Source organism: Microtus oregoni, unplaced genomic scaffold, assembly GCF_018167655.1.
Source record: "Microtus oregoni isolate MIOR12 unplaced genomic scaffold, Mior012 000016F_ref0000370, whole genome shotgun sequence".
Taxonomy (NCBI): Eukaryota; Metazoa; Chordata; class Mammalia; order Rodentia; family Cricetidae; genus Microtus; species Microtus oregoni.
Genome location: NW_024543075.1, coordinates 39,405,448 through 39,422,662, shown reverse-complemented (window position 1 = coordinate 39,422,662; position 17,215 = coordinate 39,405,448).

Genomic DNA, 17,215 nt, shown 5'->3' with positions numbered 1-17,215 from the left:
CACACACACACACACTGCAGGCAGGCTTATCCTGGAACTAGAGTTTTCAGGCACATGTAAGCTGCCTGATTTGGTGCTGAAAACAGAACTCTGGTCTTGTGAAAGAGCAATGCTTTATTTCCGGTTTTCTAAACAAAGGCGGCAAGCAAGGTTAGCCATTCCAAGTAGTACTTAAATGCTGATCCCATCTCTCAAACTTCTGCATGAGTTTTAAAGAAGGAAAAATCATATGTCTTTGTAATCTTACAATCTTTTGGATAATTTATATCATGTCTATACCAAATTTCAGAGATACAAATCAAATGTTTCCTTCTTTATTTTTGAGATACTAATTTGACATGATTCTCTTTATTATTAAAAAAAAACTTGAAAAAAATTATACAAGGTTAACCAAACTGAGCTGCAGCTGGAAGTGCACAAATTTAATCCTAGCATTTGGGAGGCAGAGACAGGCACATCTCGGAGTTTAAGGCCAGCCTGGTCTACAGAGTGAGTTCCGGAATAGTCAGAGTCTCTCTCTCTCTCTCTCTCTCTCTCTCTCTCTCTCTCTCTCACACACACACACACACACACACACACACACACACACACACACACACACTCAAAACCTGTTCCAGAAAACTATAAGTGAATAGATAAATAAATAAATAAATATGACAGAAAATAAATAAAAAATTGCCAAATCAAAGCCTATACCTCTCCTTGAACAGTCAGAATTTGCATTATGAAGCTATGGTTTTCACTCTGGATTTTTAACTTCCTCTGATGAATTATTTTGATGCATTTATCTACCACCAAACAACAACATCTACAATGGGGTTGGAATTAGAAAAATAGTTAACTTTGTATTTTCTTTCCTTGCTTGTTTCCATTACTTGCCTCCAGTCCTCCTTATCTCCTAGTATTTAGCCTGTTTGCTTCTTTTCCTACTTCTCAGACTACATTTGCATGCTGTAGGTGCTGCATAGAAGGAAAACAATGAGTGTTTTCCCTGAGATTGTGTGACTTCACTTAATATTATACATTTTAATTTTATCAGTTTTCATGTAATGCTCCTATTAGATTTTTCTTGGAAGCTCTATTGTTTTCATATATATCTACTTGTATGTATACAATTTTCATTATTCTTTCATCTTTTGATGGCCATATTAGTTCATTCCAATTTTTTGCTTTAGTGAATAAAAAAGTGATAAACATGAGGGTATAGGAAAGAAAGGGAATAGGATAATGATGCAGTCATAGTGTATTATAATGTCAAAAATAAAAATATGATTAAAAATTCATGAGGGTGAAAATTTCTATAATAGGGTATGGTGTTCTTTGGGTATATGGCCAGGAGAGAAATAGTTAGGTTACTTAGTACTTCTATATTTAAGATTTTGAGAAATATCCAACCTGATTTCCACATGACTGTGCTAAATTTCCCCCCACCTATGGTAAGTAAAGAGTGTTCTCACCACATCCTATCATTTATTCTTAGATTTGTTGATGATAGCCATTCCCACCAGGTTAGGTAGCATCTCAAAGTAGTTTTATTTGAATTTCTCTGATGACTAGGAATATAGAACATCTTCTAAATACTCATTGATCATTTGTGATTCTCTCTCTCTCTCTCTCTCTCTCTCTCTCTCTCTCTTAAAAATGAAAACAACAAAAAAAAAATAAAAAAAACCTCTCTGTTCAGTTCATGTGCCAGTTTTCTGATTGGCAGTTTTCTTTCCCTGGTACTTAATTTCTGCAGTTCTTCATAAATTCTGACTTAAGTCCCATGTCTGAAGTGTAACTAGTAAAGGTTTTCTCCCATTCTGCATGCTGTCTGCTCGCCTGGTGTTTTCATTGTTTTACAGAAGCTTGTAATGTTCATGGGTCCATCTGTTGATCCCGAGGGAAAGTTCTGTGCTGTTGGTATTCTATTAGAAAGGCTTTTATCTTCCTTGGGGTTTTGAGGGTATCCTCCATTTTTTTCTAGTACTTTCAGTTCATCCAACTTCAAACAAAGGTCTTTGTTTGATTGGAATCGATGTGTGCACATGGTGAAAGAAATGAATCCTCTTCCTTGTTTCTGCAGATAGAATTCAGTTTTGTAGCACTGGTTGTTGAACAGATGGACTCTTTTCAATCTATGTTTTGCTTCTCTTGTGAAAATTTAAGTGGGCAAAACTTTGTCATTTTATTTCAAGGTCCTTTTTTCTAATACACTGATATATTAGTCTATTTTTAAACTAGAACCATGTTGCAGATATTACTGAGTCTTTTATTATGCTTTCTGCTATTTTGCTTCATTAGTAATAGAATTTTTTTTCAAATGGCATATCTACTCCCTCTACTCCTGCCAGTTCCTTTCCACTCCCAACCCCTCCTAGATCCACTCCCCTCTGGCTCTCATTTAAAACCAAACAGGAATTTAAAGGATATTAATAAAAATACATAAAATAAAACAAAAACTAGCTCATCAGAATTGGAAAAAGTAAACAAGTGAAATGAAAACAACCCAAGATGAGGCACAAAAGCCAATGATCCACGCATTTGTATACTAAGGAATCTCATGAAAACACTAAACTGAAAATCATGCTTTACTTTTGTGTTGAGATCTTTGATCCACTACAGTTTGAGTTTTGTTCAGTGTGATATGTATAGAACTATTTGGATTCTACTGCAGTTAACCATCCAGTTTGAGAAGTACCAGTTATTGAAAATGTTCACTTTTTTCCAGTATATATTTGGCTTCTTTATGAAAATTCAGTTGTCTGTAGGTATGTGAATGATGTCTGGCTTTTCAGTTTGATTCCATTGATTGGTTCATCTATATTTGTGTCAATACCATGTTATTTTTTCTAATATAGCTCTATAGAACAACGTGAAATCACGGATAGTGATATATATAACGATTCTTTCATTATTCAGAATTGTTTTAGCTATCCTTTGTGTTTGTAACCATATAAAGCTAAGAATTGTTCTTTCAAAAGAACCCTTCTAAAAAGCCTGAAATCAAAGAAGACTGAGTCAATATTCTACAGAGATTTCCTAGCTTATCTCCAAGTAGGGCACTTAAAAAGAAATGGTAACAAAGGCAATCAGTCAATCCAAAGTCCAGTTTGGTCAGGTGGCCAGCCTTATCTTTGAGATCAGCAAAGCTATTACCTCTCTCACTATCATCTTCTGGATTTTGCCCACATCATCATCTCTTATTTGTAGACCCCTGAGGCTGTTGAGCCTTGCTTTCTTCCTGTCAGTATCACCTGCTTTAAAGTACAACTCACAACAAAGAAATACATTTCGTAGCATGTCCTTAAGGAGTTGTTCATAACGGCCACCTACACATTCTTTTTATAACATGAAACACAAAAGTGTCATTATAGTAAATAAGATAAAAGTGTCTCTTCATCCATTCTTTCTTCATCTGAATAATCTGTAATTTTACCATGAAATAGATCATTTGCCAGAAAAATATAATACAGCTACTTTTAATATACATACACATTTATGTTTTATATATTAACGACAGCTTTATTAAAGTTCAGCATTAACAAATACCCATAAACATATGCAAAAACCCTACTATTGGAAAGAAAACCACATCAATAACCAAACGTAAATATTTTTAATGTTTTTCTGTGGAGGCATTTTAAATTGGTGGACAGATGAAATAATTTGTTATCTTAAATCATATCTCCTGCTGTCTTGTTGTCTCATTCCTCTATACCATTTTACCCTTCTTCTTCCACCCTTTTCACCTCCCTTCAAAGCTCACCCACCTCGGACCTTACTAGTTCTGTGCCTTCTATGGATACTTCAATGTAAACACACCCATTTGAAGGTTCAAAGCTAGCATCCACATAGGAGAAGGAAATAAGGCATTTGTTATATAACAGAGCTATAGAGACACCACCATAAAAGAAAACACATTGATCAATGTAACAGAATAATAAATGTAGAGAATGCAAATATAATCCCACTCTTTACAGCAACCTGATTCTTGAAAAAGAGGCCAAAAATAAACACTGGAGACATGATAACATCTTCAATAAATGGTACTGACCATTAGCTTAATTCTATGTAGAAGAATAAAGTTAAAACTTCATCTCACCACTTCACAAAAGCCAATCACACATAAATCAAGGACCTCAATATCAATTCTAGGTCCTAGTTTGCTTCTCTTGATAAAACACTGAATGAAACAAATTGGAGAGGAACTAAATAATCTGTCTTCTGATCTGTTAGCAATCCACCACTGAGCAAATTAAGCATGAGCCTAGAGGTAGGAATGAAAGCAGAGCCACGGAGCACTGCTGCATGTTGGCTTGTTCTTCATCACTTGCTAAACTTGTGTTCTTATACAACCTAAGGTAACCAGTCCAGGAGTGGCAATGATATCTATGGGACTGGCACTTCTATATCAATCATTATCCAAGAAAATGCCCTAAAGATACACACCCACAAGCCAATCTGATAGAGATAATTCCCTTATTGAGATTTCTTCCTCCCATGAAACTTCAGTTTGCGTGTGGTAGACAATATTTAACCAGCGTGATCTAATGCTCTCAATCCAATAGCGAAGAAAGTAAGAAATATACTTGAACTTATAGAACCAAAAGAAAACTTTCTGAATAAGGACCATCACAGGTATTGACCAATGGGAACTCAAGAGACTAAAAAGCTTCTGTATAGAAAAGAATATCATGATGTTGGTAAGAGGAAGAATGGAAAATAATCTTTACCAGATTTATATCTAACAGAGGGTTACTATATAGAATATATAAACTCCCCAAAAACTAAACACCAAGAAAATAATCTCAGTACAAATGTGGAATTTAACTAAACAGAGTTCTCAGAAGAAGAAATACAAATGGCCAGGTAATGTATCCTTACCCTTAAGGAAAATACAAGGTAAGACTACTTTGGACCTTACTGTAAAACAACAAGAATGGCCAAGGTCAAAAACACAAATCACAGTAAATGCTGGTGAGGATTATGGGAAAGAAGAGCATTTGTCCTTTGAGAGTGGATGTGTAAACTGTTGGAGCCACTATAGGAATTAATATGAATCATCCTCAAAATGATGGGACTAGACATAACACATGCTTCCAAAATTTTGGAGATGTCTAAGACATGAGGCATCTGCTAAGTTCTGCTGCTTTCAAAGACTAGAACAGGCATAAGCAAGAAATGGGTGTTTGGAGTTAGGAAACTCCTTAGGGACTGAAGTCTCATACACCAGAAACAGAGCTACAGGACTTGGTGTTTTCCCTGCTGGATTTCTGTCATGCTTTGCCCTACTCTTTCCTCACTGTAGTCCCCCGATCTTCCATTTTGAACTGGGAGCATATATTCTGTGCCACTGTTGGAAATTTGTAATTATACTATAAATCTTTGTTATTTTTATTATTGTTCATTGGGTCAAAGTTAAGAGTTTAAGTTTTAAGTCTCAGAATTTATTTAGACTTTAGAGTTTTAAACAATGTTAAGACTGTTAAATACTATGGAAAATTTTGTGTTGGATTAATGGGTTTTGCATTATGATATGGCCATGAGCCTCTGGGTGTAGGAATGGAAAACTGTGGTTTAAGTGAGAAATGACCCTTGGGCTTACATATTGGAATATATGAAGGTGTAAAAATTTTAAGACATCCCTCATTTCTTCTCAGCCTATGTACATTTGCTGTAGGAAGTTTAACAGTGGAGTCAGACCTGATAGTTTGTACACCCATCTGCTTACAGTTCACACCCTGTGTTTCTTGTGTACAATGGAGATGCGATCTCTCAGTTTATGGCTCCTTTCCTACATGCTGTGCTTCCCCACTGTGACAGAAACTTTGTCTTCTGGAACCTCAGTCAAAACAATCTTTTCCTTCTGCAAGCAGCTTTTGCTTATGGTATTTTATCTGAAACAAAGGAAACTACCTAATGTAATAAGGTGACATTGCACATTGGTCAGGCAAAATCAATTTAAGCAGAATTCCAGCTCATGGTTTCAGTTCAGAGTGGGAAAATTTCAGAGGCTTGAACTTGAGTTAGAGGGTCTCACTGCATCACTAGTCAAGAAAGAGAGAGCAATAAATGCTCAGCTCTCAAGTCCAGTGTTTATATATGCTTTCTTTTTTATTGATTTTTATTGAGCTCTATATTTTTCTCTGCTTTCCTCCCTGCCTGTCCTCTCCCTGCTTCAATCCCCCCCCCCCCCCAAGGTTCCCATGCTCCCAATTTACTCAGGAGATCTTGTCGTTTTATACTTTCTACTCCTCATGTAGATTATAGCTATGTAAGTCTTTCTTATTGTCCATATTGTTGTCTAACTTCTCTGGGATCGTGGTGTGTATGCTGGCTTTCTTTGCTTTATGCTTAAAAACCACCTATGAGTGAGTACATGTGTTAAATTGTGATAAATGTCTTTCTGTGTCTGGGTTACCTCACTCAAAATAATGCTTTCTAACTCCATCCATTTTCCTGCAAAATTCAAGCTGTCATTATCTTTTTCTGCTGTGTAGTACTCCATTGTGTAAATGTACCACATTTTCCTTATCCATTCTTTGATCAAGGGGCATTTAGGTTGTTTCCAGCTTCTGCCTATGACAAACAAAGCTGCTATGAACGTAGTTGAGCACATTTTCTTGTGGCACGATTGGGCATCCTTTGGATATATACCCAAAAGTGGTATTATTGGGTCTTGAGTAAGGTTGTTTCCTAATTTTCTGAGAAATCGCCACACTGATATCCAAAGTGGTTGTATCAGCTTGCGTTCCCACCAGCAACTGATTGTGGCTTTTCTGTATTGAATTTGTTCTGTTGCAAGAGGAATTTCCTTGATGAGAAGTGAGGAAACACTCAGCTGTTGATATAAGGACAAAAATTCAATTGTTGTTGGGAAGTTTCTCTCTTGTTTAGCAGCTATTAAGTTCAATTACAGAACTTTTGGTTACTGCCATGGTATGTATGTCACTACTATATGTACTCAGTGCACGATGCTGGCAGTTGGTACTTCTTCTTTCCTGCAGGATCCATGCATCTCTCTTTTAGGGTTCTCTTTATTTCCTATCTTCTCTTGGTTTATGGACTATAGGGTTTGCTTTATGTCTGATATCTACGTATGAGTGAGTATATACTGAGTTTATATTTCTGTGTCTGAGTTACCTCACTCAGGATGATTTCCTAGTTTCATCCCTTTGTCTGCAAATTTTAAGACACTATTACTTTTTACCACTAAGTAGTACTTCATTGTGTGAATGTACCACATTTTTTTTATCCATTCTTCTGTTGAGGGACATCTAGGTTGTTTCCAGATTCTGGTTATTATGAATAATGCTGCTATGAAAAGAGATGAGCAAATGTCCTTATAGTGTGATTAAGCATCCTATGGGTATATGCCAATGAATGGTATTGCTGGGTCCCAAATTTTCTGAGAAACTGCCATACTGATTTCTAATGTTGCTGTACAAGTTTGCAATCCCAGCAATGGAATAGTGTTGCTCTTACTTCACATGCTCTCCAGCGTAAACTATCATTGGTGTTTCTTCTTAGCCATTCTGAATGGTGTAGGATGGAATCTTAGAATTGTTTTGATTTTCATTTCCCTCATGGTTAAGGATATTGAACATTTCCTTTTTTTTCTTATTTAAATTTATTTATTTATTAAGGATTTCTGCCTCGTCCCCACAACCGCTTCCCATTTCCCTCCCCCTCCCCCGATCAAGTACCCCTCCCTCATCTGCTCGAAGTGCAATCAGGGTTCCCTGACCTGTGGGAAGCCCAAGGACTGCCCACCTCTATCCAGGTCTCGTAAGGTGAGCATCCAAACTGCCTAGGCTCCCACAAAGCCAGTACGTGCACGTACTGCATGTACCCCATTTTTAATTGGATTATTTGTAATTGTGATGTCTAGTTTTTTGAGTTCTTTATATATTTTGGAGATCAGTCCTCTCTCTGATGTGGTATTGGTGAAGATATTTTACTATTCAGTAGGCTTTTGTCTTATTGACTGTGTTCTTTGCTTTACAGAAGTTTCTCAGTTTCAGAATGTCCCATTTACTTATTGTTGTTCTCAGTGTCTGTGTTACTGCTGTTATGTTTAAGAAGTTGTCTTCTATGTCAAAGTATTGACAGCTATGTCCCACTTTCTCTTCTATCAGGTTCAGAGTGGCTGGATTTATACTGAGGTCCTTCCTCTATTTGTACTTGAGTTTTGTGCATGGTGATAGATATAGATCTATTTGCATTCTTCTACTTGCTGACATCCAGTTATTCCAGCACCATTTGATGAAGATGATTTCTTTGCCACTATTTAATTTTAGTTTCTTCATCAAATATCAGGTGTTCCTAGCTGTGTGGATTAATATCTGGGTCTTCAATTCAATTCCATTGGTTTACATGTCATTTTTATTCCAGTACCAAAGTGTTTATTATTACTAGCCCCACAATGTCTCCCTAATAACTATATAGTAGAGCTAGATGATAGGGATGGTGATGCCTCTAGAAGTTCATTTATTAAACAGAATTGTTTGGCTATCCTGAGTTTTTTGCTTTTCCATATGAAGTTGAGTTGCTCTTTTGAGGCCTTTAAAGAATTGTATTGGGATTTTGATGGGGATTGCATTGAATCTGTAGATTGCTTTTGGTAGAAATGCCGATCCAACCTACTCAAGAGCATCAGAAATCTTTCCACTTTCTGATATCTTCTTCAATTTCTTTCTTCAGTGACTTAAAGTTCTTGTCATACAGGCCTCTCACTCATTTGGTTAGGTTCACCCAAAATATTTTATGTTATTTGTGGCTATTTAGAAAGGTAATGTTTCTTTGATTTCTTTCTCAGCCCTTTATCATTTGTATAGAGGAAGGCTACTGATTTCTTTTAGTTAATCTTGTATCTTGCCACATTATTAAAGGTGATTATCTATTGTAGGAATTTCCACATCAAACTTTTGGGATTACTTATGTATACTATCATACAAACAGCCAAATTTTGACTTCTTCCTTTCCAATTTGTTGGATCTCTTTTTGTTGTCTTATTACTCTAGCTAGAACTTCAAGAACTATGTTGAACAAATATGGAGAGAGTTGTCTTCTTCCTGATTTTAGTGGAATTGATTTGAGTTTCTCTCCATTTAATTTGATGTTGGCTGTCGGCTTGCTGTATACTGATTTTATCATGTTTAGATATGTTCCTTGTATCCTTGATCTCTTCAAGATCTTTATCAGGAAGGAGTATTGGATTTTGTCTAATGTTTTTCCACCACCTAATGAGATGATCATATGGTTTTTTTTTTCTTCCAGTTTATTACTTTAAGATACCATCTTACACCTGTCAGAATGGCTAAAATAAAAACACCAATGATAGCCTTTGCTGGAGAGGTTGTGGAGAAAGGGGTACACTCATCCATTGCTGGTGGGAATGCAAACTTGTGCAACCACTTTGGAAAGCAGTGTAGCGGTTTCTCAGGAAATTCGGGATCAACTTACCCCTGGACCCAGCAATACCACTCTTGGGAATATACCCAAGAGAGGCCTTATCATACAACAAAAGTATATGCTCTACGATGTTCATAGCAGCATTGTTTGCGATAGCCAGAACCTGGAAACAACCTAGATGCCCTTCAATAGAAGAATGGATGAAGAAAGTATGGAATATATACATATTAGAGTACTACTCAGCAGTAAAAAACAAGGGCTTCTTGAATTTTGCATGCAAATGGATGGAAATAGAAAACACTATCCTGAGTGAGGTAAGCCAGACCCAAAAAGAGGAACACGGGATGTACTCACTCATATTTGGTTTCTAGCCATAAACCATGGACATTGAGCCTATAATTAGGGATCCTAGAGAAGCTAAATAAGGAGAACCCAAAGAAAAACATATAGGAATCCTCCTGAATATTAACCTTCAGCAGGCGATGAAAGGAGACAGAGACAGAGACCCACATTGGAGCACCGGACATAAATCTCAAGGTCCTTCCAGTTTATTTATATGATGGATTACACTGATATATTTTTGTATGTTGAACTATCCCTGCATCTCAACAATGAAGCCAACCTGATCATGGTGAATAGTTCTTTTTTTGTGTGTGTTCTTGGATTCAGTTTGCCAGTACGTTATTAAGTTTTTTGCATCCATTTTCATGAGGGAGATTGGTTTGTAATTCCTTTTCTTGGGTGAGTTTTTGCATGGTTTTGGTATCAGGGAAACTGAAAACTGATCAAAAGAGTTTGACAATGTTCCTTCTGTTTCTATTGTGTGGAACAATTTGAGGGGTATAGCTATTAGCTCTTCTTTGATGTTCTGGTGGAATTCTTGGCTGAAACCATATTACCCTGTGTTTTTGATGGTTGGAATTTTTTTTGATGAAAGCTTCTATTTCCTTACAGATTATAGGTCTATTTAAATTGTTCACATTTTGTTGATATAATTTTGGTATGTGATATCTATCCAGATAATTGCCCTTTTTCTCTACATTTTTCAATTTTGTGGAGTACAGGTACACATTTTTGAAGAATGACCTAATGATTCTCTGTACTTCCTGGGTATCTGCTGTTATGTACCCCTTTTCAATTCTGTTATTTTATTAATTTGAATATTCTTTCTGCCTTTTGATTAGTTTGAATAAGCGTTTGTCTATCTTGCTTATTTTCTTAAAAACTGGCTCTTTATTTCATTAATTCTGTTTTTTTGAAAAGAGTAAAAATTTATTGATAGTTGTTTCACATAAGAAAGTCTCCAGTGTTTCAGAGCTTTCTGCCTGTGTACTCTCCTCTAATTTCCCATTTGTAAACTCCGAAGCAGCAGGTACCATTAGGATGAGAGATTGTGGTATAGGAGCCTAGTCACCCCTCAGTGTTTGCCAGAGATTGCTACCCTAATTCCTATGGATACCAAAATCTGAGGAGGAGGGGAGAGCGGGAGAGAAATGGGAGGAGGGGAAGAAGTGGAAATTTTAAATGGTATTATTTATAAAGCAATAAAAATTAAAAATATACTCGGTAATTCTTTACATTGTTTTCTTTGTTTCTATTTTATTGATTTCAGCTCTCAATTTGATTATTTCCTATCATCTACTCCTCCCGGGTGAGTCTGCTTCTCTCTGTTCTAGAGCTTTCAGGTGTGCTGTTAAGTCACTAATGTGAGATTTCTCCAATTATATTAAGTAGGCACTTAGTGATATGCACTTTCTTCTTAACACTGCTTTCCTAGTATCCCGTAGCTTTGGGTATATTGTACATTCATTTTCATTGCATTCTAGGAAGTCCTTAATTTCTTTCTTTCTTCCTTGACCCAGGGGTGATTAAATTGAGTCTGTTCAGTTTCCATGAGTTTGAAGCCTTCCTTCAATTAGTGTTGGTCTTGAATTCTAACATTAAGCCATGGTGATCCAATAAGGTACAGGGTGTTATTCCATTTTGTTTTTATATCTGCTGAGGTTTACTTTGTCACTGAGTTTGTGGTCAGTTTTATAGAAGGTTCTATGAGATGCTGAGAAGAAGACATATTCTTTTGTGTTTGGGTGAAATGTTCTGTAAATATCTGTTAAGTCCATTTGAGTCATAACATCTGTTAGTTCTCTTATTTCTCTGATAACTTACTTAGTGGTTGACTTGTCCAATGGGGAGAGTGGGGTGTTGAAGTCTAGTATGTTGGGTTTGATGTGGGATTTAACCTTTAGCAATGTTTCTTTTACATATGTGGGTTCATTTGTATTTGTCATCTAGATGTTTCAATGGGGCAGGTTACATCCAGCTTCTTTGGTGTCTGGACAGGACTGCAGAGGAACAAACTTCCTCCTTGACAGAATTCTCCTGTTCTCCTTGACCCACCACTACTTCCTGTCTGGTTGTTCTGCCTATACTTCCCACCCTGCTACTGGTCAATCAGCATTTATTAAAAATATAATTGACAGAATACAGACAGTTCTCCCGCACCATAAGTGAATTATTGATTTCTGCCAATTTGTTTGTCTTTTCCTCCATTTCTTTTTTTTTATATAATTTTTTTATTAAGAAAAGAAGAAAAAAACATAAACAAAAAACAAGTTTCCACCTCCTCCCAGCCTCCCATTTCCCTCCCCCTCCTCCCACCCTTCTCCCCCTCCTTCCACCCTTCTCCCCCTCCCCCCACTCCTCTCCCCCTCCCTCTCCAGGCCACAGAGCAGTCCGGGTTCCCTGCCCTGTGTTAAGTCCTAGGTCCTCCCCCCTCCGTCCATATCTAGGAAGGTGAACATCCAAACTGGCTAGGCTTCCACAAAGCCAGCACATTAAGTAGGATCAAAACCCCATGCCATTGTCCTTGGCGTCTCATCAGCCCTCATTGTTCGCCATGTTCAGAGAGTCCGGTTTTATCCCATGCTTTTTCGGTCACAGTCCAGCTGGTTTTGGTGAGCTCCCAGTAGATCAGCTCCACTGTCTCAGTGGGTGGGTGCACGCCTCGTGGTCCTGACTTCTTTGCTCATGTTCTCCCTCCTTCTGCTCCTCATTGGGACCTTGGGAGTTCAGTCCAGTGCTCCAGTGTGGGTCTCTGTCTCTATCTCTATCCATCACCAGATGAAGGTTCTATGATGATATGCAAGATATTCGTCAGTATTGCTCTAGGATAGGGTCATTTCAGGTTCCCAATCATCAGCTGCCCAAGGAACTAACTGGGAACCTCATGTTGGGCACTTGGGAGCCCCTCTAGGGTCAAATCTCTTGCTCACCCTAAAGTGGTTCCCTTAACTAAGAATTGTGGTTCCGTGCTCCCCTATCCACCTTTCCTTTATCCCAATTCTCCTGATTCCCCAAGTCCCCCCTCCTTCCCTTCTACCTTTTCTCTCCCCATCTCCCCTTACCCCCATCCCACCCCACCCCCAAGATCCTAATTTTCTCCCCGGCAATTTGGTCTAATTCCCTTAGCCAAGAGGACAACTATATGTTTTTCCTTGGGTTCACCTTCTTACTTAGCTTCTTTAGGTTCACCTATTTTAGACTCCGTGGCCCTTATTTATGGCTAGAAACCAATTATGAGCGAGTACATCCCATGTTCATCTTTTTGGGTCTGGGACACCTCAGTCAGGATAGTGTTTTCTATTTCCATCCATTTGCATGCAAAATTCGAGAAGTCATTGTTTTTTACCGCTGAGTAGTACTCTAATGTGTAGATATTCCATACTTTCTTCATCCATTCTTCCATTGAAGGGCATCTAGGTTGTTTCCAGGTTCTGGCTATAACAAATAATACTGCTATGAACATAGTTGAACAAATGCTTTTGTCATATGATAGAGCATCTCTTGGGTATTTTCCCAGGAGTGGTATTGCTGGGTCCAGGGGTAAGTTGATCCCGAATTTCCTGAGAAACCGAAACACTGACTTCCACAGTGGTTGCACAAGATTGCATTCCCACCAGCAATGGATGAGGGTACCCGTTCCTCCACAGCCTCTCCAGCAAAGGTTATCCTTGGTGTTTTTGATTTTAGCCATTCTGACAGGTGTAAGATGGTATCTCAAAGTTGTTTTGATTTGCATTTCCCTGATTGCTAAGGAAGTTGAGCACGACTTTAAGTGTCTTTTGGCCATTTGAACTACCTCTGCTGAGAATTCTCTGTTCAGTTCAGTGCCCCATTTTTTAATTGGGTTAATTAGCATTTTAAAGTCTAGTTTCTTGAGTTCTTTATATATTTTGGAGATCAGACCTTTGTCTGTTGTGGGGTTGGTGAAGATCTTCTCCCAGTCAGTAGGTTGCCTTTGTGTCTTAGTGACTATGTCCTTTGCTTTACAGAAGCTTCTCAGTTTAAGTAGGTCCCATTTATTCAATGTTGCCCTTAATGTCTGTGCTTCTGGAGTATTACATAGGAAGCGATCTCCTGTGCCCATCTTCTGTAGGGTACTTCCCACTTTCTCTTCTATCAGGTTCAGTGTGTTCGGGCTGATATTGAGGTCTTTAATCCATTTGGACTTGAGTTTTAGGCACGGTGATAGATAAGGATCTATTTTCATTCTTCTACAGGATGACATTCAGTTGTGCCAGCACCATTTGTTGAAGATGCTTTCTTTCTTCCATTGTATACTTTTAGCTCCTTTATCAAAAATGAGGTGTTCATAGGTTTGTGGGATAAAATCCGGGTCTTCTATATGATTCCATTGGTTGACTTCTCTGTTTTTATGTCAGTACCACACTGTTTTCATTACTGTAGCTCTGTAATAGAGTTTGGAGTCAGGGATGGTAATGCCTCCAGAAGATCCTTTATTGTATAGGATTGTTTTGGCTATCCTGGGTTTTTTGTTTTTCCATATAAAGTTGATTATTTTCCTCTCCAGATCTGTGAAGAATTTTGATGGGATCTTGATGGGGATTGCATTGAATCTATAAATTGCCTTAGGTAGAATTACCATTTTTACTATGTTGATCCTCCCAATCCAAGAGCAAGGGAGGTCCATCCATTTTTTGGAATCCTCTTCAATTTCTTTCTTCAATGCCTTAGAGTTCTTGTCAAATAGATATTTCACTTCCTTGGTTAGATGTACCCCAAGATATTTTATGCTGTTTTTGGCTATTGTGAATGGTGAAGCTTCTCTGATTTCCCTCTCTGCTTCCATATCCTTTGTGTATAAGTGGGCGACTGATTTTTTGGAGTTGATCTTGTATCCTGCCACATTACTAAAGCTGTTTATCAGCTGTAAAAGTTTTTTGGTGGAGTTTTTGGGGTCGCTTATGTACACTATCATATCATCTGCAAATAACGAAAGTTTAACTTCTTCCTTTCCAATTCGAATCCCCTTGATTCCATTATGTTGTCTTATTGCTATTGCTAGAACTTCAAGCACTATATTGATGAGGTATGGCGAGAGTGGAAAGCCTTGTCGTGTTCCTGAGTTAAGCGGGATGGCTTTGAGTTTCTCTCCGTTTAATTTGATATTAGCTGTCGGCTTGCTGTATATAGCTTTTATTATATTTAGGTATGACCCATGTATCCCTAATCTCTCCAAGACTTTTAACATAAATGGATGTTGAATTTTGTCAAATGCTTTTTCAGCATCTAATGAAATGATCATATGGTTTTTTTCTTTCAGTTTATTTATATGCTGGATTACATTGATAGATTTTCGTATGTTGAACCAGCCCTGCATCTCAGGAATGAAGCCTACTTGATCATAATGGATAATTTTCGGATGTGTTCTTGGATTCGATTTGCCAGTATTTTGTTGAGGATTTTTGCATCGATATTCATGAGTGAGATTGGCCTGTAGTTCTCTTTCCTGGTTGAGTCTTTGAGTGGTTTTGGTATCAGAGTAATTGTGGCTTCATAAAAGGAGTTTGGTAATGACCCTTCTGTTTCTATCTTGTGGAATACATTAAGGAGTATAGGTATTAGATCTTCTTGGAAGATCTGGTAGAATTCTGCATTGAAACCATCTGGTCCTGGGCTTTTTTTGGTAGGGAGGTTTTTGATAACCTCTTCTAATTCTTCGCGACTAACAGGTCTATTTAGATTGTTCACCAGGTCCTGATTTAACTTTGGTATATGATATTTATCTAAAAAAGTATCCATTTCCTTTACATTTTCCAATTTTGTGGCATATAGGCTTTTGTAGTAAGATCTAATGATTCTCTGAATTTCCTCTGTGTCTGTGGTTATGTCCCCCTTTTCATTTCTGATCTTATTAATTTGCAAATTCTCTCTCTGCCGTTTGATTAGCTTGGATAGTGGTTTGTCAATCTTGTTGATTTTCTCCAGGAACCAGCTTTTTGTTTCATTGATTTTTTGTATTGTTTTCTGTGTTTCTATTTTGTTGATTTCAGCCCTCATTTTGATTATTTCCAGTCTTCTACTCCTCCTAGGTGAGTCTGCTTCTTTTTTTTCTAGAGCTTTCAGGTGGGCTGTTAAGTCTCCAATGTGAGCTTTCTCTGTTTTCTTTAAGTGGGCACTTAGTGCTATGAACTTTCTTCTTAGGACTGCTTTCATAGTGTCCCATAAGTTTGAGTATGTTGTTTCTTTATTTTCATTGAATTCCAGGAAGACTTTAATTTCTTTCTTTATTTCTTCCTTAATCCAGGTATGGTTCAATAGTTGACTGTTCAGTTTCCATGACTTTGTATGCTTTCTGGGGGTAGCATTATTGTTGAATTCTAACTTTAATCCATGGTGATCTGATAAGACACAGGTGGTTACTAATATTTTTTTGTAACTGTGGATGTTTGCTTTGTTACCGACTATGTGGTCGATTTTCGAGAAGGTTCCATGAGCTGCAGAGAAGAAGGTATATTCTTTCCTATTTGGATGGAATGTTCTATAGATGTCTGTTAAGTCCATTTGATTCATTACCTCCATTAATTCTCTTATTTCTCTGTTAGGTTTCTGTCTGATTGACCTGTCCATTGGTGAGAGAGGAGTGTTGAAGTCTCCTACTATTAGTGTGTGCGGTTTGATGGCTGCCTTGAATTTTAGCAATGTTTCTTTTATGTACGTGGGTGCTTTTATATTAGGGGCATAGATGTTCAGGATTGAGACTTCATCCTGATGTACTGTTCCTGTTATGAGTATAAAATGCCCCTCTCCATCTCTTCTGATTGATTTAAGTTTAAAGTCAACTTTGTTAGAGATTAGTATGGCCACACCTGCCTGTTTCTTAGGTCCATTTGCTTGATAGGCCTTTTCCCAGCCCTTTACTCTGAGTAGGTGCCTGTCTTTGTGGTTGAGGTGTGTTTCTTGTAAACAGCAGAATGTTGGATCCTGTTTTCTTATCCAATCTCTTAGCCTGTGCCTTTTTATAGGTGAGTTGAGTCCATTGATATTAAGTGATATTAATGACCAGTGGTTGTTAACTCCGGTCATTTTTTTTTTAGTCGTAGAGTTTGTGTGTTTCCCTTCTTTGTTTTGTGTTGGTGAAGGGTCTCTAGATGTCTGAGTTATTGTGGTCATTGTTGGACTCCTTGGTTAGTGATTTTCCTTCAATTACTTTCTGTAAGGCTGGATTTGTGGCTGCGTATTGTTTAAATTTGTTTTTATCCTGGAAAATTTTATTTTCTCCATTTATAATGAATGAAAGCTTGGCTGGGTATAGTAATCTGGGCTTGCACCCATGGTCTCTCAGTTTCTGCAGTACATCTATCCAGGACCTTCTGGCTTTCATGGTTTCCATGGAGAAGTCAGGTGTAAGTCTGATAGGTTTACCTTTATAAGTAATTTGGCCTTTTTCCTTTGCAGCTCTTAATATTCTTTCCTTATTCTGTATGCTTTGTGTTTTGATAATTATATGGCGATG